Genomic DNA, 20,291 nt, shown 5'->3' on the forward strand with positions numbered 1-20,291 from the left:
CATGATTTAATGTCTTTGTTCATCATCTGTGATGTGAAAACCTCCGATTTCCAAACAGTCAGAGAAAGTCAAAGTGTGCGTGAGTTGTAAAACCCATCACTTCTCTGTGTCCATCACAGTTTAGCTGTGGTTGAAACAGACTGTTTGTTGAGTTTACATTCTCTGTGCACAATGACGCAGCTACAAAGAAAGAGCAATAACTCGACTGACAAAATACAAGTCGATTCTGGCTCTTCCCGACTGATGACTCGAGTCATTGTGTCTGCTTCGTTTTATGTGGTCAGAAAATCCAGGAGTTTCCACCATATTGATCGAATTAGGCTGAAGATCCCATTCAGGAACCAAAGAGCAGATTGGATCCATCCATCAGTCTGACTGGAACTCAGCAGGCAGAAACAGATTGAGATGAAGCCACAAAACGCGCACTCACGCACGCACGCACGCACGCACGCACGCACGCACGCACGCACACACGCACACACAGTCTGTTTTTGCTTATTCACCCTCTTCATCTTCCTTTAAAAACATCTCTTTCACTTCTTCAGTGAGCTGTCAGTCATCCATCAGTTTGTCTCACCTGAACACACACACACAGTGCCGATTCTTTAGAAAATCAAATGACACACACGCACGCACGCGCACACGCACACGCACACACACACACACACTTTAGAAGACCTCAAACACACGTCCCCACAGTAACACACGGCCTTGTTATCAACCTGCCTGTGTGTCGCCTAGCTGCATCACACAGGTGAGTACTGTAGATACTTCAGGTTCTGCTCTCATTCATCATTCAGTCTCTTTCAGCTCTGCTGCGGTTATGTGACACGGCCTGCATGCTGAATTAACAAATTAACACGGAATCTAAAATTGCTTTTGTAGTCAGATAAAGTAGAGTGCAATGCATCTTTATTTAACTTATACGTTTATCTTATAACCACATCCATTTAGCACACCTTACGGCACTCTGCACATTTGTGTGTATGCATCTGCTTAAAGGGCATACTTTTGAACATTGATGTTATTATATGTCGTCTCGTTTTTGCACTATTCTTTGTACCGTATGGTTTGTCTGTGTACTGCTGCTGTGACATGTTATGGTCGCGGTTGCGATATATATATATATATATTGATATATATATTGATCAAAGAAATATGATTTAAAAGTTTTTGTACCTTGACTTACACCAACCTGTGCAGTTCATCCACACCTGCCGCAATTTTCTGTCACAATTTTTCTTGGCTGTACGCTAGCTGGCTATGTAGGAGGATGACCTACAGTAAGCAGCCTTAGTCTCCTCTACAAAACGCTCACTAGTCAATGTTTGGATTAGCGGAGGACGCCCTAAACACTAGACTGATCTGAATCATTGAATCGGAGACGTGGGTGCAAACCAGGCTAATGTTATTATACTAACTGACTACATCTTAGCATGCTAAATGTTGCACGTTATCATTCATAAAAAAAAGTTGACATTTTATAATGTCAACTTTAAGATAATAATCTTAAAATTAGCATGTAGACATAGCTAGCACGCTAATTCCGACAGAGCTTTGACCTGGATGCTAACTAGAGAATGCTAATGTGCTAACTTCAGCATTCCCATCACAGCAGTGGTAGGACTGAGATGATGAAGTCCAGCGTGGACTGATGACATTCTTCTGAAGATTCTTCTGAGACGTCCTAAAATAGCCTCCATGACAACGTGACCTGTCCTCTAGCATCATCCTCAGGACAAACTTTATCCCACTGCTGTTAAAGAGCTGCATTTTTTCACAAGTCATAATCTCTGTAGTAAAAATTAAAAGTAAAAATGTATTTACAGATTAAGTAAAGAAAAACTTTGTGAGCTTGACCTGTTTTTGCTGTAAAATGGAAGTTTCATATTCTGACAAAATATCTGTTGGTAACACTTCATCATAGACATCATTGATAAATGGTAAATTGATAGTTAATGAAACTTAGTTATTAGTTATTTTACTGTTAACACAACATGAAACGGTAAATAATAATGTGTACTAATTATTAGTAATGCCATAATTTACATAATTTACGTTGTTTTAACAGTTCATTGTTGCACACATTGTAACACTTTATATATTTCTGATAATTACGAAATAACTTTGTAAACCTTTTAGAAATTGTTTATAAAACATCTATCAACATTTCATAGATAGCTAGACCAGTTATTTGTAACACTTTATTAATGGTTAATAACCATGGCAGCTATGGCTATTATAAAGTTGCAATTGATGATTATAATACCTTGTTAAATGGTTAATACATTCTTTGTAACGCATCTATAAACATTATTAAGATAGATAGTTAATAATTTGTCAATGGTTAACAATTGGTTTCTGGTCCATCTATCTATTTAATGTTTATAGATGTTTTACAAACAATTTCTTAAGTTTACAAATCATTTGATAATCATTAACAAATAGATAATAGTATATAACATGTTATGTGGGAAACAATAAACTGTTAATAATGTACTAATGTAATCAAAATATAATGGTCTCTTATCAGCTATGATACAATATAGAATTATAAACTACAAAAACGAATGATAAAATTACAGATATTATAGAATTGGTGTACAGTCTAAGACCTGCTCTATATATAAAGCGTCTTGAGATAACTTCTGTTATGATTTGACGCTATATAAAAATAAATTGAATTGAATTGAATTGAATAGAATTACTAATAATTAGTAAAAAAATAATTATCATTTCATTGTTTGTTATCAGTAAAATAACTATTAACTAAGTTTAAATTAACTATCAATTTACCATGTATCAATGATGGTTATTATAAAGTGTTAGGCTATCCGGTTTAATGCCTAAAGGTATTTTAACACCGTGTTACAGTATTTAGTTCACAAGCTGTACACGCTGTACAGTAAAACCTACATTTGACTCCAGGCTGGAGTGATGTTGGATCTTTGCTCTGCTGCTGTTCCTGCTCCGAGAAAAATAACCTTAAACAGCATTTGGAAGTGAATTGAATCATTTATTGTTGTTGCAGCAGCCAATATAATTTTTCAGCAGGAACATAAATAAGTCAACAAGCCGAATGAGAAGAAGAAACAGCAGCAGGGCAGCCTGAGACACCAGCAGCACTGTTCAGCACCAAGACAAATTCATAATCAACAGAGACAAGACGAGTGCCTCCTCATGTACCACATGCCGACACAAACAAGGGACTTTATTGTGTTTGTGTCAAACTGTCATGAGATTGCAGTAAAAAAAAAACAACCTCAGACCTACCAGAAACCAAAGACATTGTACTCTGTTTCAGTCTCATACATTGCATTAATATGTGTTTGCTGTCAACTGAAACATCGGATCATAAAATCAGACAGCTGGCAGAAAACACAACAACAAGCCATAAAAATGCATTTTTGGCGCAAACCTCCAGACAGATGCTCCATCGCTCACGATGCCAAACATGATGTGTTTGGCAGGAGTTTTATCAGCTGTGATTCAGTCAACTTATCTGCGTTAAATTCTCAACAAACTCAATCAAAAAGCTGGAGACAAGCATCAGTTTGTCCAAACCTCAGTAATTTTTTGGCTTTGAACGAGGACAAAGACACTATGAAGGATCACGTTACCCTATTAGAGCCTTCTACACTGTCTGCCTATTTGTTTGAGAATCAGTCGGAACGTTTTACTGCCACTGTTTACGGTTTACTGAGGTGCTGAGTGTTATCTGTCAGAGGTCAGACTAAGGACGAGAGGGGATTTAACATTAGTTGTCCCAGGGTCCGGGCTAAAGACCTGGGGTCTCATTTATAAAACAGCGCATAGGATCCACACTGAATGATTGCGTACGTACAAATGAGGAAATGTAAGTACGCCAAAATATATTCTTATTTATAAAAACTAGCATATGCCTGCCAGTAGGGGTGGAAAAAATAACTGATTCACCTGTGTATCGCAATTTTTTTCTAAACGATTTTGAAATTGATGTTTTAATGCCAGAACTGATACATTTGCTTCATTTGAGTCTATGTGGAGGTACAAGGAAGTTACCGCTTTTATTGTTTTAGTCTGAGCCGAAACGAAAAAGTAGAAAACGTTGGAAGGTCCGCGTGGATACGACCTGCACCCTCCCATGTTAAATCCAGAGTGGTAAACACTACACATCCAGTAAAGGATGGAAATACTTTGGGTTTAACACATTGCCTACAACTGTAGAGCACCCAGATAATGACATTTATGTTCTCTGCATTCAAACGGCCCCGATGGAGCTGACCATGGATGGATAAAGAGAACGGAGCTGACGGGAGAGCTAGAGACCACCTTGGAGAAGTTAGAGGAAGTAGACACGTGGGACTACGTCCGGTTTTCAATATAAGGTTTTAACAAAGGGAGCTATATGCAAAATACATCAATGGAAATCTGATTGATTTGATTATCTTCACCAGAAGTATAAAACATTACATGTCCCTTATAAATTAAAAAGGAAATACCACTAATCTGTGAGGGAAATGTCTTTATTCTTTGATTTTGGGGTTGCTGGAAAAATGTAATAAATAATTCCTGACAATAACTGATATATTTGACTTCAGGACATCTCTGACTACATACATGCTGAAAATCAAACATTCTTACTGGATTAATTTAGATATTTTCCAAAGTAAACGTCCCTACAAGTGTATGATTCAACTTTTTCCTATGGTCTAGTGTTAAAAATTAACAAAAATCGCAATGAATCGCAATATTGAATCACAATACTTTAGGAGATAGATGAATCGTCCCAGCCCTACCTGCCAGTGCGCAATTTCCTTTCTATAAATCCCAGATGAACTTTGAAATGTGCGCACATGGATCAGCCTCACATCCCGCCCTCTACACGCCCACATTAAACCATAAATGGGGGGGAATGCGATGGTGAGACAGCGCTGATGAAACATTGAGCGGAAGTTCATTTGAGATTTGAGTTGGCTTATATCTTTTTGAAAGGTGCTCATGGAATAGTTATGGCTCTTTAGTGCAAACACAAATAACACTGCTGGTTTGAATGTATTCAATGTGCTAAGAGAGTGCACATTTCCAGCCCTTTATTGTGCGTATGCAACGTTTATAAATGAGACCCGTGGAGGAGATTGAGACTTGGCTGTCCCAAAGTTTAGGCTAAAGACTAAGATGGGCTGAGCTTTAGCTGTTCCACACTCTGGGCTATAAAGACCAGGGTGGATTGAGGCTTACTTGTCCAAGAGTCCAGGCTTAAGACCAGAGGGGATTTAACATTAGTTGTCCCAGGGTAAGGGCTAGAGAAAAGCAGGCGATTGAGTCTTAGTTGTCCCAGAATTCAACCAAAGCTTAGCTGTCTCACATTCCAGGCAAAAGCTACCAGAGGACTGAGCTTTGCTTGGCCCAGACTCCAGGCTAAAGACAATGGATGATTGAGCATTAGCTGTCTCAGAGTCCTGGTGAAAGACCAGGGGGGCTGAGCCTTAGCTCTCCTGGAGTCCAGGCTACAGACATTGGACGATGGAACATTAGCTGTCCCAGAGTCCAGATAAAAGCCCAAGAGGGACTGAGCCTTAGTTGTCCCAGAGTCCAGGCTAAAGCCAATGGAGGACTGAGCATTAGCTGTCCCAGAGTCCAGGCTAAAGACAGAGAGGAACTGACCCTTGGGTATCCCCGAGTCCAAGCTAAAGACCAAGGGCAACTGAAGCTTACTTGTCCCAGAATGAAGGCTAAAGACAAGGGGGGGCTGAGGCTTAGTTTACCCAGAGTCAAGACTAAAGAACAAGGGGGACTGTGCATTAAATGTCCCAGAGTCCAGGCTAAAGACAAAGGAGGACTGAGCCTTAACTATCTCAGAGTCTGAGGTAATAACAATGAGGACTGAGCCTTCGTTGTTCCATTTATCATCTTTATGTTTAATGAATCTGCTCGAGACTTTAGTTTATGTTGGCTTTAACAGGATGTTTTATTTAGTAAAAGCAAGTGTTCATATTTATATTGGTACTTTGGTCACATCTACTGTCATTAACAGTCAAATATTACAAACTGAAATAAACAACAAATTAAAATAAATGATTTCTTTAAATTTAAAATGGCCTATTTGATTTTATTTAAGACATTGTGAGAAATGTATCATTGAAACATTTGAAGTATTCACACTTTAACACATTTGTAATCTCTACATTAAAAAGATTCCACCACATATTACTGACCATATTTCACCCAAACCAAAGACATTCTACAGCATCAAATTCAGCTCCTCTGCTCAGTGTTGTGGCTGTTATGTTTTTATAAATAAATCATTGGGAAGTGGTCAGTAAATATGACCGAAATACAGAGTTTTCTTTTTGCTGCATGAAACACAGACATGGAGAGTAAAGTCCTAAATCACAAGAGATTCCCAGGTAATATAATTCCAGTATAAATTTGATTCAAAAAGTTGTAGTTGGGTTTTACTTGCTAGAGTATATGTGTGCTACTCCAGCTTGTAGCTGTTATGTAAAATATCTCCAAATTCTTCTAATCTATCAAAGAAATGAAAATGAAAATAAGATTAATTGGTACAGAAGCCAAGAATATAAAATCCACCTGGGGACAATCAGAATAAAAATACTAATCCAGTCAGAGGAACATCTTCCATTCAGGTCCCTGCACCATAAACACCAAACCCCATTAAAACCGCAGCAAATAAGCTCCTTCGACAAACAGCTAAGCCCTCCAACCAGCAGCCAGGAAAAAAACATCCCCCACAGCCCCGCCCGCTTCCAACGCACCAAACCAACCAAACCCAACGCACCGAGATCAGAGGGAGGCAGAGGCAGCAAGAAAACCCCCAAAAGCAGACAGAGAGAGACTGAAGAGAGCCCAGAGGAATAAAAGTAAATAAAGACGTTCCTCCACTCTGTGCTGTAACAAGGACGGGACAGAGGGACTGCTGGCTCAAACAAGTCCTGCAAAGACAGAAACACAGACATTAACACACTGATAGCCTGTATGCTAGCTCAGAGTACAACACCAAAACATACTCATACAGCGAGATAAAATAAGAAACTCTGAGATACTTGCAGACATTTGGAGAAACACAGAGCTAATCTGAGATTCTCCAACATAATTTGAGAGAAACTCTGATGTAAACTGACCCAATACAACACAATACAATACAATGAGATACTCTGAGACACAAACATGTGATAGGGTAGCACATCCCACATTTCAAAATCAAGGAGGACAAAATACTGGCATTTCACTTTGGCTCACATCACTGTGTTGAAGCGGATAAAGTGAGATACTCTGAAATACTCTGAAAACAAAGATACACTGAAGGAAATTGAGGGAAACTGAAAAACCTTAAAGGGACTGTTTGTAACTTTTTAAGCGGATAAATGTAGCGGGTCGGCACACATGCGCGTTCGCATATGCACGCTCGCGTGTAGCCGGAGCCTCGTCTCCGCTGCCTGCTCTCCTTCACTCAGACAGCGCGCGCGTCCTCCACCTCTAGACGTGAACGCGCGCTCACTCCACACTGCAGAAGAGTTATAGAATATCTAGTGAATGTTCAGTGGACGTTTGTGTAGAAATAAATGCTGCAGCTCCTCCAGACCAACAGAGGTTTCCCGTGTCTTGTGCCGTGTCGGCTGCGGGCGGAGAGAGCAGGGAGACATGCTGCAGAGCCCCGCTGCTTCAGCCTGCACTTAGGCAGGAAAAGCCAACACTAGGATCAGATCTAAATCATGTTCACGGAGAGACCTTCGTCTGGTCAGCTAATATTACTGCCAAGCAGCTGAAATATAGAGTGATATTGTGCTTTTAGCTGACGTGTGTCGCCTCACTGTTTTGAACGACGCTCGTTCAGGTATATTTAGAGCGAGCAAGCGCGAGCCCGATGCTGACTTTCGTTGATTTCACGGCCACAGGTGTCGCCGTTAACAAGCATTTCTGAAAGTTACAAATAGTCCCTTTAAGATAAACTAGAATACACCAACATACTGAGGTACTTTGAGATACTTGGAGATAAAGTGAAATACTCTGAGGTAAACTGATAAACTCTAAGATGTACTGAGACATTCTACGAGAAATTCTCTGAGGTAAACAGATATTTTGAGTTACATTGATAGTTTATGATAGACTGAGATGTACTGAGGAACTCTGAGATACTTTAAAATACACTTAAATACTCTGATACACTCTGTCTTGAGTGATCCGATCACAAGTGGAAAGCTCTAACCCGTCAGTTCACACCTGAAATTAAAATGCATCACCACATGCGTCTTGAGTGACCTCTTGTGATCGGATCTCACTTCCCTGCTCTACAAGCAAATAAACATGCCTTGTTGTTTTTAAACGGCGGGAGACTGCATGGTAATATCCTACATATTCACAAATTCAGGTACATTTCATTAACATAAAATGATATGGTTATTGTCTCCGGGGACCGCCGTACCCCCCAACATCGCTGCATTTGCCGCTTTGCCAGACAACGGCATTGCACAGAGCTTCGGAGCCGGGGAAGAGAGCGGACAGGCGGGTGTCAGATCTGTGCAGAGCACCGGAACAAAAACACAGACACATCACCGACAAGCTATGAAGCTATACAACTATACTGTATGTTATCATTTATGACTGTGGGAGTAATAAAGTGTTTGCCATTATTGTATTACCTGCATTAAGTGTAGGCACTACGTAACCCTTGGCTACACAAGCTGTTGTGGATCACCTCTCTCAGTGACACACGCACACACGTCAGTTGAGTAGGCGGCCCTTCAACGTGGCCCAGGACACATACACACTGCTCAAAGAATTTGGCCATATGTGGCCCAGACCACCTCCAAATGTGGTCTGAGCGATCAGTGTCCTCAATGCGTCTTGGGTGCATTCACACCTGTACTTAGAGCGGTCCACTTGTGATTGGATTACCCAAGACGCATGTTAATACCAGGTCTGAACAGGGCCACAGACCCCCTATACACCTGGCATTAAAACTCATCATGTATCCAGACTGTATCTTATATTACATACCCCTGGTATTAATATGAGTCTCCAGAGTCCACATTGAGATCAGATTGAAATCTAATTGAGATCTGATCGCTCTATCTGAAAGGGCTGAGAGGAAACTCCCAGAGGCTGCACGGGCTTGCAGCCGGGCAACGCTAGAGAAGCGGTGCGCAATTCGTGGGTACATCAGACTCAAAACGTGACTTTGAGGTACATCTGCACTCACACATACAGATGGATGAGGAGAGGAGATGCTGAGCGCAGACAGAGCGGTGGTGGTGGCGATCTCTCTGGTCACGTCGGTCGTTGGTACACTTGTAAATGCAAATGCGGGCGGCTGTGGCAAATGCGGGCGGCTGACGCTGAAATTAAAAACAACAGGTAACGCAGCTGCCACGCGCTCCTGACGTTCCTGGTGGACGGGCTGTTAGGGGCAGCAGGAAGGAGGATGTTGAATTTGCACCACAACTGGATTCTCACAATGTCATGAGATCACCTGAGAATCGCGAGATTGCGTATCACACAAAAATGTATCTTATCAGGATTCAAGTGATACGTTTATGTCCGGCAAGCCAGACAATGGACCAATCAGCATCCTACGAGGAGCTACTGGCAGCTATGGGTGTGGCTTAGGTATTTGTGACGACACAGAGAAGAAACTGTTTGTTCTAAACAACAACGGCGGCTCCTGCAGAGGTTAGCGTGGATGTTGCAATAGCATCAGTTCTATCAGAACTGGAGAGTGTTTCTTCATTGAAAGAAGAGCAAAAAATGGCACTGAAGTCTTTTCTCGATGGAAATGTTTAATTTAATGATGTTTAATTAACAGAAGGTTCATCCAATCACCTGCCAAGTATTTTTTGAAAGTGCCGGCCCTTTTCCAAACAGTTTCCAATGACGGCTTCTCAGATGGTTCTGTGTAACAAACCTCTGGCGGGTCAGGTTAGGCGTGTGTTGGATTGTTTGTATGGATATTAAAGAAACATGGCACCCAGTGCAACAGTGTGGCTCATTGATGTGTCTTTAACCGTTGTTTGACAACAATGGAGCTCTATGATACAGAGGAAAAAGATATATTTGTTTTTTTTATATGACTTCTTAAAGAAAAGATCACTTTTATCTTTTATATTTATATATACTGTATATAAGGGCTGTCAAAGTTAATTCAATAATAACGCATTGGAATCCATTGATGACATGATTGGTCATCCCAGCTTGTCGCGAAGGAGGTTAACTAATGCTACAAAAAGATTCAAAGATGATTTGAGCATATTTTTTATGCTAAATGCAGTACCTGTGAGGGTTTCTGGACAATATGTCATGTTTGTCAATGGGTCATTGTTTTGTGTTGTTAATTAATTTCCAATAATAAATATATACATACATTTGCATAAAGCAGCATATTTGCCCTCTCCCATGTTATCAAGTATCAAATGAGTATGAGTATCAAATACTTGCAATGCAGTTGCGATTAATCGTGATTAAATACTTTAATCGATTGACGGCCCTAAAATATATATATATATATACACTGGGGAAAAAAAGTTTGGAAACTTGTGTTTGGTGGATTATTTCTCTGTTGTTACATTGCTAATTGGCATTGTATTTTACATGGTTGGAAAGCCTGTTTATTTACCTTCACAATGATGTCCAACTTGTAAGGATCATGCATTTGTGGGATGAGCAGCACAGCTGATTATGTGGGGAGCGCCCAAGAAAAATTTGCCAAAATGCTCCGTCAATGGTAAACAGTGTATTCTCCTGTTGGTATTGACTCTTGTTTTGAGTTGTTTGGTGGATTGGATGATTGAACTCTCTATCAGTAACAAGGAACAAACAAGACATATTGGCTATTTTACACTTTATTCATTTAATCCACCGTCAGGAGCCTCAGTAGCGGTGGAAGATCCATACGCAGTCACAACAGCCTGGCACCTCCTCCTCATGCTGGTCACCAACCTGGTCACACGTTGCTGCGGGATGGCGTTCCATTCCTCAACAAGGATTCGTTGCAGGTCAGCCAGTGTGGTTGTGTTGGTCACTCTAACACGTACAGCACCCCCAAGCTGATCCTACAAGTGTTGAATTGGGTTGAGGTCTGGACTCTTGGCAGGCCGTTCCATTCTCTCTACTCCCACATTGTGGAGGTAGTCTGTGATAACCCTGGCTCTGTGGGGGGGTGAGCGTTGTTTCTTGGAGGATGAAGTTAGGTGCCAGATTGTGGAGATATGGGATCACCACTGGCTGCAGAATCTCATCCCGATATCTCACTGCATTGAGATGGCCTTCAATGATGACAAGCCTTGTTTTGCCAGTGAGGGAGATGCCGCCCCCACACCATGACACTGCCCCCACCAAAAGCTGTTACTCCATCGGTGCAACAATCAGCATAGCGTTCTCCGCGTCGTCTCCATACTTTGACCTGCCATCCAACTTTGGCAGACAGAACCTGGACTCATCACTGAACATGACATTCCCCCACATGTTCAGGTTCCATTGTCTGTGTTGTCGACACCAGCACAAACGGGCCTGACGGTGAAGGGCAGTCATTGCAGGCTTCCTGGTAGCCTTATGAAAATACACTGTTTACCATTGGCAGAGCATTTTGGCAAATTTGTTTTGGGCGCTACCCACATAATCAGCTGTGCTGCTCATCCCACAAATGCATGATCCTTACAAGTTGGACATCATTGTGAAGGTAAATAAACAGTCTTTCCAATGATGTAAGATACAATGCCAATTAGCATTGTAACAACAGAGAAATAATCCACCAAACACAAGTTTCTGAACTTTTTTTCCCCAGTTTATATATATATATATATATATATAAATATAGCTCTATGAGCTGAGCGGACTAGAAATATCTCTCATGCCGAGTCGTATCTAGGGTTCATCCTATTTACTGGAGCAGTGAATAACGTTTCTATTGCATAGGAACCTCCTTGGATGGTAATGATTTTTTCAGGTATAAGCAAACCCTCTGGGTTACCAGGGAAACTGAGTTATGGCTTGTGAATAACTTTGGATTTTGGTTGAAAAGGCATGAAAATATAAATGTATGATCTTCATTTTCTTTTCTTTGGCAAATGACCATGGTATAAGCTTTCATGTGTCCATATCAGGAGTTAATGGAGTTTCATTGTGCGTCGGATGGTTCTGGCCTCCATGTTTTCCATTAATGGACACCTCGTCGAGCATTATCCATCATTCATTCATACATACATACATACAGGCAATTTAGACTCTAATGTTGTACTATAAATACAAATGAAATATTTATATGAAATAAACCAGTAGATATACCCTACTAAAATACAGATTGAAAACTTTAATTTAGGTTATCTTCAGATGATTTCGGAGCATCTTCATCACACTATATCAAAGTTGAGTTTTCAGGTTTACAGTGTAAATGCAGCCAGAGAGAGAGAGAGAGAGACTCTTTGGCAATATTGTCCTTGTTACATTCATGCCAATAAAGCATATTGAATTGACTACAGAGAGGAAGAGAAAGAGAGAGAGAGAGACAGAGAGAGAGAGAGAGAGAGAGTGATAGAGAGCTGAAAAGCTGACACTAATTTCAGAGTCAGTGACTGCTATTTGGCAGGAGACCACTCAACACACACAAAACAGCTTGTGTGTGTGTGTTTACTAACCAACAAACAGACCTATCTCTCTCTCTGTCTGTCTCTCTCTCAACATGGCAGATGGTCACTTTCAGAAGGTGTACGAGTCAGCTCTGAACCAACGCACGCACGCACCCACATTATATATATACGTATACATTCTACATTTGCATCCAAGGCTTCTTAAACAACACGTTGGTAAGGCCTCTTGTACTCTCGCTCACCCCCGGTACATGCTAACAACCTAGCAGCTAGGCAGGGAGGTAGCATAGAAGTAACTTGATCCCCAAGGGAGTAATTGTGAATGGTTAAATAGCACCAAACCAATAGGAGCTATTGGCTTTGGATTGACACTTAGATTTTGGAGCCCATCAGAACCAGCTAACATGGTGCCCGAACAGGTAATGATTAAAAGTACAAAAACTTAGTACAAAGCGGATTAAAACCCAATGCCCAAACTACAGGATTAACCCTGATAGCAATCAGAGTACAACCACTAAACAGACGGATGGCTCAACACAGACGGGCCAACTCCTCAGGTTTAGACTCAGCAGTCTATCTACACCTGAAGGACAAGGGACACTCTTTTGAGGAGAATAACGTGCATATTTTGGACAGGGAGGAAAGATGTGAAAGAGGCCGTCCATGCCAAAGTAGAGAAGCCATCACTCAACAGAGGAGGAGGCCTAAGGCATCACCTGTCTTCCACCTCCAATGCTGTCCTGGCATCCCTTCCCAGGAGATCCCAGGAGGTTTTATTGATTGGTCCAGAATGCACGACTAAAGTGCTTAAACACCAGCTGGGTTCCTTAGCTCCCTATGCCACACACTCTGCCAGAAACCTAGGAGTCCAATCTCACCTTTGAAAAACAGGTCAAGACAGGTGTTCAAGCCTGTTTTCTACAATTACAAACAATCTCTTGAATAAAATCTTTTCTGTCAGTCAGTGATAATGGAGAAAGTCATACATGCTTTAATTTTTTCTGACTGGATTGTAATTCCTTGTATTCCTGCCTCCGTCAGAAGCAACTTTCACGACTACAACTGGTTCAGAATTCTGCTGCCAGGCTTCTAATGGGCATTAATAAAAGGGAGCACATTACACCAGTCCTGGCATCATTGCACTGGCTTCCCCTACAATTTAGAATACATTTTAAAATTGTATTACTCACTTTTAAAGTACAACTTGGTCTGACCCCAGAATACATATTGGATATCTTAACACCCTATACACCTGGTGGTCTGAGATCATCTGATCAGCTACTTCTTGCTGTTCTCAGGTCCAATTTTGTGACAAGAGGTGATCAGGCTTTTGCTGTCAGGGCTCCCAAACTCTGGAATGCAACTTCCTATAGAGATACGATCATCTAACTCTGTATCCACTTTTAAAACACTTTTGAAAACACATTTTTTAGGATAGCATTCCTATAAGTAGAAGGGTATAAATATATGTTTGTACACATCCGTTTCTGGACGCATGTGTACATTTATACACATTTATGTATATATACTGTATATTTGTTTTATCAACTTGTCCTACCATTTTACCACTTCTATTTGTATTGATATGTTCTGTGATGTTCTGTTTTAGCAGTTACCATATTTGTTTTACTCTATCTGCTTTTATTATCTGATGTTCTGTTTTAACAGTTACCATATCTTTTACTTTATTTATCTGCTTTTATTGTCTTGTGAAGCACTTTGTAAAATCTGTTGAGAGAAGTGCTATATAAATACATTTATTATTATTATTATTAAACAACCATTCACACTTGACCTCACTGGACAGTCATTCCCACCTGACATCAGCTGACTCTAATGACCCTTAACTACAGTGGTCACACCTAGGAGCACCAACGTACTGAGTGGTTTCTATTATCCTGCTAACGACCCCACAGAGGTTAAATTCCTGGGTTGCCCTACCAGCTTCTTGGATGAGAAGTGAAACGTCTTCAAGAACGTAACCAAGTCCAGTTGCTGCTGATTTAACCCTTCCTCGGATACCATGACCTGGATAACTGAGAACCTTCACAAACATATTTCTACGCCTGGTAGCAATCTACCAGTCATAAAAGTAATTTGACCTGAATGTAAACAGTCATTAAACTAATGTTACCAAACCTCAAAAAAGTAGAGTACATTGCTAACCATGTGAGAGGCTTCTCACAGGGAGCAGACCCCTTACACAAAATAAAGAGAAAACTCAGGACAGGTGAAGGGATGCTCAGAAAACAAAACATCACATCAACCAATCTGAGAAATTTAAGGAAGCCCCTCTACATGCAGTTAGAACAAAGGAACAAAGCCAAACCACTGTTAGTGGATACAGACTTAGTAGAAAAAGGGATCTCCATAAAATGTAAAAATCAAGGATCAAACACACCATGCCTCCTTCTATCATGCACCTTTAAGCCTCCAGAGCCGAAATATAGCCCACAGGAACAAACCCTCACAGGAATCCACCGATTGTACGGGGCCCTCAGGGAGCAAGCTCAAACCAAACCCATCTACTGTACATCTTTGGGAAATGTGACTTAGTCCTGACTGACAGTCAGATAGTTTTCAAAAGAGAGGGACATAGGATCTCAAAACTACCAAATAAACTACCCTTCCCATTTTTGTACCTTTCACGTGTTCACTAACAGAAGTAAACAAGGTGAAGTTGCCCATTGGTCATATGTCATAAAGAAATTAAACAAAACCATATGGACCAAAAAAGGAATAGTTGAAGGATCAGCCCAAACAGGCGAGGCTACCATCATTCTAGTGGCTCTCTTGTTTTGTAAAAGAAAACACATTAGACAGCTTGCTCTAGTGACAGATAGTGATTATTGCATACCAGATATTAGGCAGGAAACGAGGAACTCGCACTATGGGAACAAAGAGGACTTAAAGATACTAAGGGAAAAACCCTGACTCATGCAGAAGCATGGGGAATAATAGCAGAAACCTGCAGAGGATGACAATAAAATGGATAAAAGTTGAAAGTAACACCAATGCCAAGAACTATTTGACAGAAGGAAATAGGGAGGTGGATGTGCTGGCCAGAACACGAACGTACAAAACCATGAGCGCTAAAACTAGACCGACCACACCCATGGAAAGATTCTAAAGATCAGACAATAGTTCCAGAAAGAGAACGAATGAAGCACCTGAAAACAATACATCAAGGTATAGGCCACACAGGTACATGTAAAGTATTGCAGTTTCTTGTCAACAATTGTGTTAAAATATATAAAGCTAAAGAACTCAAGCACCAACTATGAGCTGTAAGGCATGTGCACAGGCAGGCAGATTTCCTAGAGTAAAAGGTATTGCACAGCCCATCCCTTGCACCACACACAGGGCATTCCACTCTGACCTCGAGCAATGTTCTTCTCTCTAATCTCAAACATGCACACACTACAAGATTTGAAAAGAATGGCGCATCACACACACTACAGGATATTATTCAGATTATTGTGCCAGAGGAAGCAACAACTTGCTTTAGTAATGCTTTGCAGTGAGCAAAAAAAAAACTGCAGAAGGTTAAACGAGTCTGGATAAGAGAATGGTTGGGGAGACGTGGTCTATTCCTCAGCAAGAACTGGAGGTGAGATTTTAATATTAACGTTATATTAACGTTATATTAACGCTAGCCTCAAGGGCTAGAATGTTGACCGTTGCTTCACAACACCGTCAAGCTCTGGCTTGTGTGTCTCATTGGCTATTGTGGTCCTGCTCAGGAAGTACTGGCATAATCAGCCAGATTTGAACTCCTAAATATCAAACATGTTTGAAATTATCGGGATGGTACCAATGAGTTTGCAAACAGTTCGGGAGGTTTAAGACTGGAGCTGTAAACCCCTCACAAACATTGGTACCGACCAAAGTCCCAGACCAGATTAATCCTCCGATAGTCGGGAGGGGTGAATCTCCTGTAGTCTGAGCCTGGCTTTAGCTACAGCAACCAATTCCCCCCGTTATGCAAAGCCCCAAACAATGTAGATACTGTATATCATTAATAGATACGTTTATCTATAGCAATGGCCCATCCAAGAAAGAAGTTGAGCAAAGACTAATAAATGTTATAAATCATGGTGAGAAATATTATGAAGGAACCAGATGGTATCTCAGAGCTCAGAGACTTGGACTTTGTCAAAAGTTATTTCAAGTCATCTCAACCAGCAGAAGTATGGATTAAGATGCAATGGTTAGCCACACACACGTGAGGTGACATATTACACGCACATAGATGAGAGATGGGTAGCCAGACAACTGTTGTCCCTAACAACCAAACAAGAGAATTGTCTTCCATAATTTCAGTCTGACTCCTGTAGTAATGACTAAGATTACCCAGGGCGACACACATTCCCACTGGGAAGAGATCCAGATGTCATACAGTAACAGGGATCCCTACTCTTTATCCCCAGATGCATACGTTATAGGTAAGGCCCAATGGCAGAAAAACACCTGGTGCCAATTAGGAGGCGTTAAGGAAAAAGAATGAAGTGGGGTATGGAATCATGGAAGTTACAATTCTACATATTTCAACACCATGTGGAACCCCTAATCAGAAGTGGACCGCCAGTTACTTTAACCCCACTTGGGTGCCAATATAAAGACCTTTTTAAAGCACTAGGATCACTTGAACAAATTATAACTGTTAAGAATACCATTACATGACAGAATCAAATGGGGGTTACTGACCATTGCTATTATGATTTGTATCCTCCTATCCTACTAACCCTCCTAACCTTTTGTTCCCTATGCGAGCCAGCCACAAAGGAAATCTATTTTAAGAAACTGAGAGAGTGATTAATGAGCACAATGTTTTTAGGATATCAGAATACAGTGTTCAAATGCAGAGATTCTCAAACTTTTTGGGACCAGGGAAGAACATTTTTCCAAGGACCACCCCCTCATAATCAGAACAATTAATCGTAAATGATAAATGTAATTCAGCATATGCTTACTACCATTTGTACTCTTAGTCATTGGAACTCTTTGTATTACAAAACCTTTTTAACATAAATACTTCAGACCTGTTTCATAGTGATAAACAGAAATACATTTCTCTTTGAATCATGTCACTGTAATACCAATGTCCTAATGATTCCACACATTTAAAAATTACCAGTTTAATGCTGACTTTCATAAGTGCTTCAACTTTAAAACAATGAACGTATCGCTTCTTATTCAAATCATTGACCGAAAGCTCTGAACAAATCATAACAGAAGTTATCATAACAAAGAAGTGACAGATTCTTGTCAAATTGTCATAATGTGTTACAGTCATATCAGAGTTCCTATTGGCCCAGAGCTAACATGGTGGTAGTTATAGACACAACATGCTTGTTTTATTGGTGCAAATGGTCCCCAGATGTAGATATGCACTTTTTAATGATACAGCACAATTTTATAATTTATAGCAAATTATTTCGCGGACCCCCTGGCAGAGTGCCACGGACCCCATGTGTGCACGCTATGCTTAGACTAAGAGAAACCATATATGTGAGTTCCGCCTGCCGTTCAGCCAGCATGGAAACACCCTCAGCTCCAGAGTAGAACAGAAGAAAGGCTACTTTTTTAGTGTGGTTTTTTTTTTGTCAGTTGATTGTGAGCAGTAATTTCTATAGATAGTTCAGTTTTTCTTTTTGCATGCTTTTATTTTAGACTTGTTGCAGACTTGAGCAGTGGCAGTTCAGTTTAGCCTTTTCTTTTCATCATTTTTATCCGTTTTGAATACTTGTAACAATTTATAATTTCTATTGAATAAAACCAAGTAGTTGTGGTCTATATAAAGACGGCAGCTTCTTCTGTCTTTGCATCCAAGGCTTCTTCAACAACACTCTGATAAGGCCCCCTGCATTCTTATTATTCTCTAAAATGTTAGAAGTGCTAATCTTGTTTGTCTCCAGAGAGGGACTAGAGCATTAGAGATGTTAGGACAGGAGCCTCTGGTCAATATTTAAGGAATGTTGCAAGACAGACTCTTAATGCAGAGCTGCTCCTTTATCAAATATATCTAAGATTGGTTTTATTTATTTAAATGTATTTGAAGTGTGTCGGTATATTATGAAGGAAAATATAGATATTTGATCAAGACAATATCAAATGACTTTTGGGGGGTAAAAAAAACATTAAAGGGACATTCCCAGTATCTTATAAAAAAGGTAAACATTTTAAAACATTACTAACATAACTTATGAAGAGCTGAAGTTAATGAAATGAAGCAGCAGAGGAGATGGAAGAACGTTTCATAGAACAAGATGAGTAGAACAAGTTGGGTCAGACTGTGCTGCATTATGACAGCTATCAATCAAACTATAATTGGTTATAGGTATAGAACAGAAACTCCATTAACATTATCGTTACGCTCATTTACTGCCGAGTTCATCCAGCAGAGAAGAAGCTGCAGTTACAGCTGATCATTATGAGAGCGGACGATGTGAATTTTAAGAGTGTACAGAGCTGCAGGCGCCCCCCCGAACGCTGCAGTGGTCATTACAGCCACCATAGAAACAAACAACGCACCAAAGAATGATTTACTTACTACGTTTATGTCTCAAATAAAACACATTGTGGGAACTAATTTATTCTGCCCTACAGAGTGCAGCGAATACAGAAGCAGTGAAGTTGGAAAAAAAGGTTTCAGGTTGGACGTCAAACTGTGTAACAAATAGAAAGACTGTACTGGCTGTATTTCAGTCTGATTGTTGTGTCTCAGCTTCTTGTTCATTTTTAACAAGATTGTTTACTTTCATGGGATTTTCTATTCTGGAATTTCAAGGAAATCTGACCTGTAGTTGAGATACTTTGATCTAAACCACAGTGCTGGATGGACTGACTGACATCACAGTCCTCAGACCAGGAATACTGCATGTTTTATTATCATCAATATCAGATTCGTCACCAGGTGAATATGATCCTCTGGATTGATAGAAAACCTCAAATGAACACAACTTCAACTCAAGGATTCAAGGTTTGATCCTGCAGGCTGTGTTTGGACCGTAGACTGTATCTAAGCGTGACACAACCCATTGGTTTGTGGACTGCCTTTTTGAAGCCTCCACTATTGGCATTTTGGCCGTCGCCATCTTGTTTTTTTGCAACCAGAAGTGACACAAGAGGTTGGAGCTAAGTACAACCGGACTCTGGATAAGACATTTTAGACGGAGCTCCTGAGAGGATGCTACTTTCAAATTATGCTAGCTTTGCAACATCGTCGACCCTATCTTTATCTTCCATGAAGTGAGAACACACTGTGAAAGGGTTAAAGTTCTTAGAAGAAAACACGGACAACTCCCAGACTGGACAACGCCGTGGCGGTGACCTGTCAGTCACAAGGTAGCCACGCCCTGAAGCATCCCCTGCTTTATGGTCTATTTGACTCTAAATGGGACCATCATTTACTAAATAAACATCATGCTGTATTGAAGAAGACTTGAAACTAGTGATTGAGAACATAAACTCATGTTTACAATGTTTACTGAGGTAATAAATCAAGAGAGAAGTAGGCTCATTTTCTCATAGACTTCTATACAATCAGACTTCTTTTACAACGAGAGGGGTCGCCCCCTGCTGGCCGTTAGAAAGAATGCAGGTTTAAGATACTTCAGCATTGGCTTCACTTCTCAGGCCCTGTAGTTGCCCACTAGTTTGGACCGATGGAGGAGTGTCAGTATATATATATATGTGTGTGTCTTTACT

General features: G+C 40.5%; 1 protein-coding gene across 6 annotated transcripts in view; it reads right to left on the minus strand.

The window, feature by feature from the left end:
* Positions 1–20,291, minus strand: part of patj (PATJ crumbs cell polarity complex component) — a 200,292-nt gene that overhangs the window by 99,805 nt on the left and 80,196 nt on the right. The window lies entirely within an intron of this gene.

Source organism: Sebastes fasciatus, chromosome 5 (genome assembly GCF_043250625.1).
Source record: "Sebastes fasciatus isolate fSebFas1 chromosome 5, fSebFas1.pri, whole genome shotgun sequence".
Classification (NCBI taxonomy): domain Eukaryota; kingdom Metazoa; phylum Chordata; class Actinopteri; order Perciformes; family Sebastidae; genus Sebastes; species Sebastes fasciatus.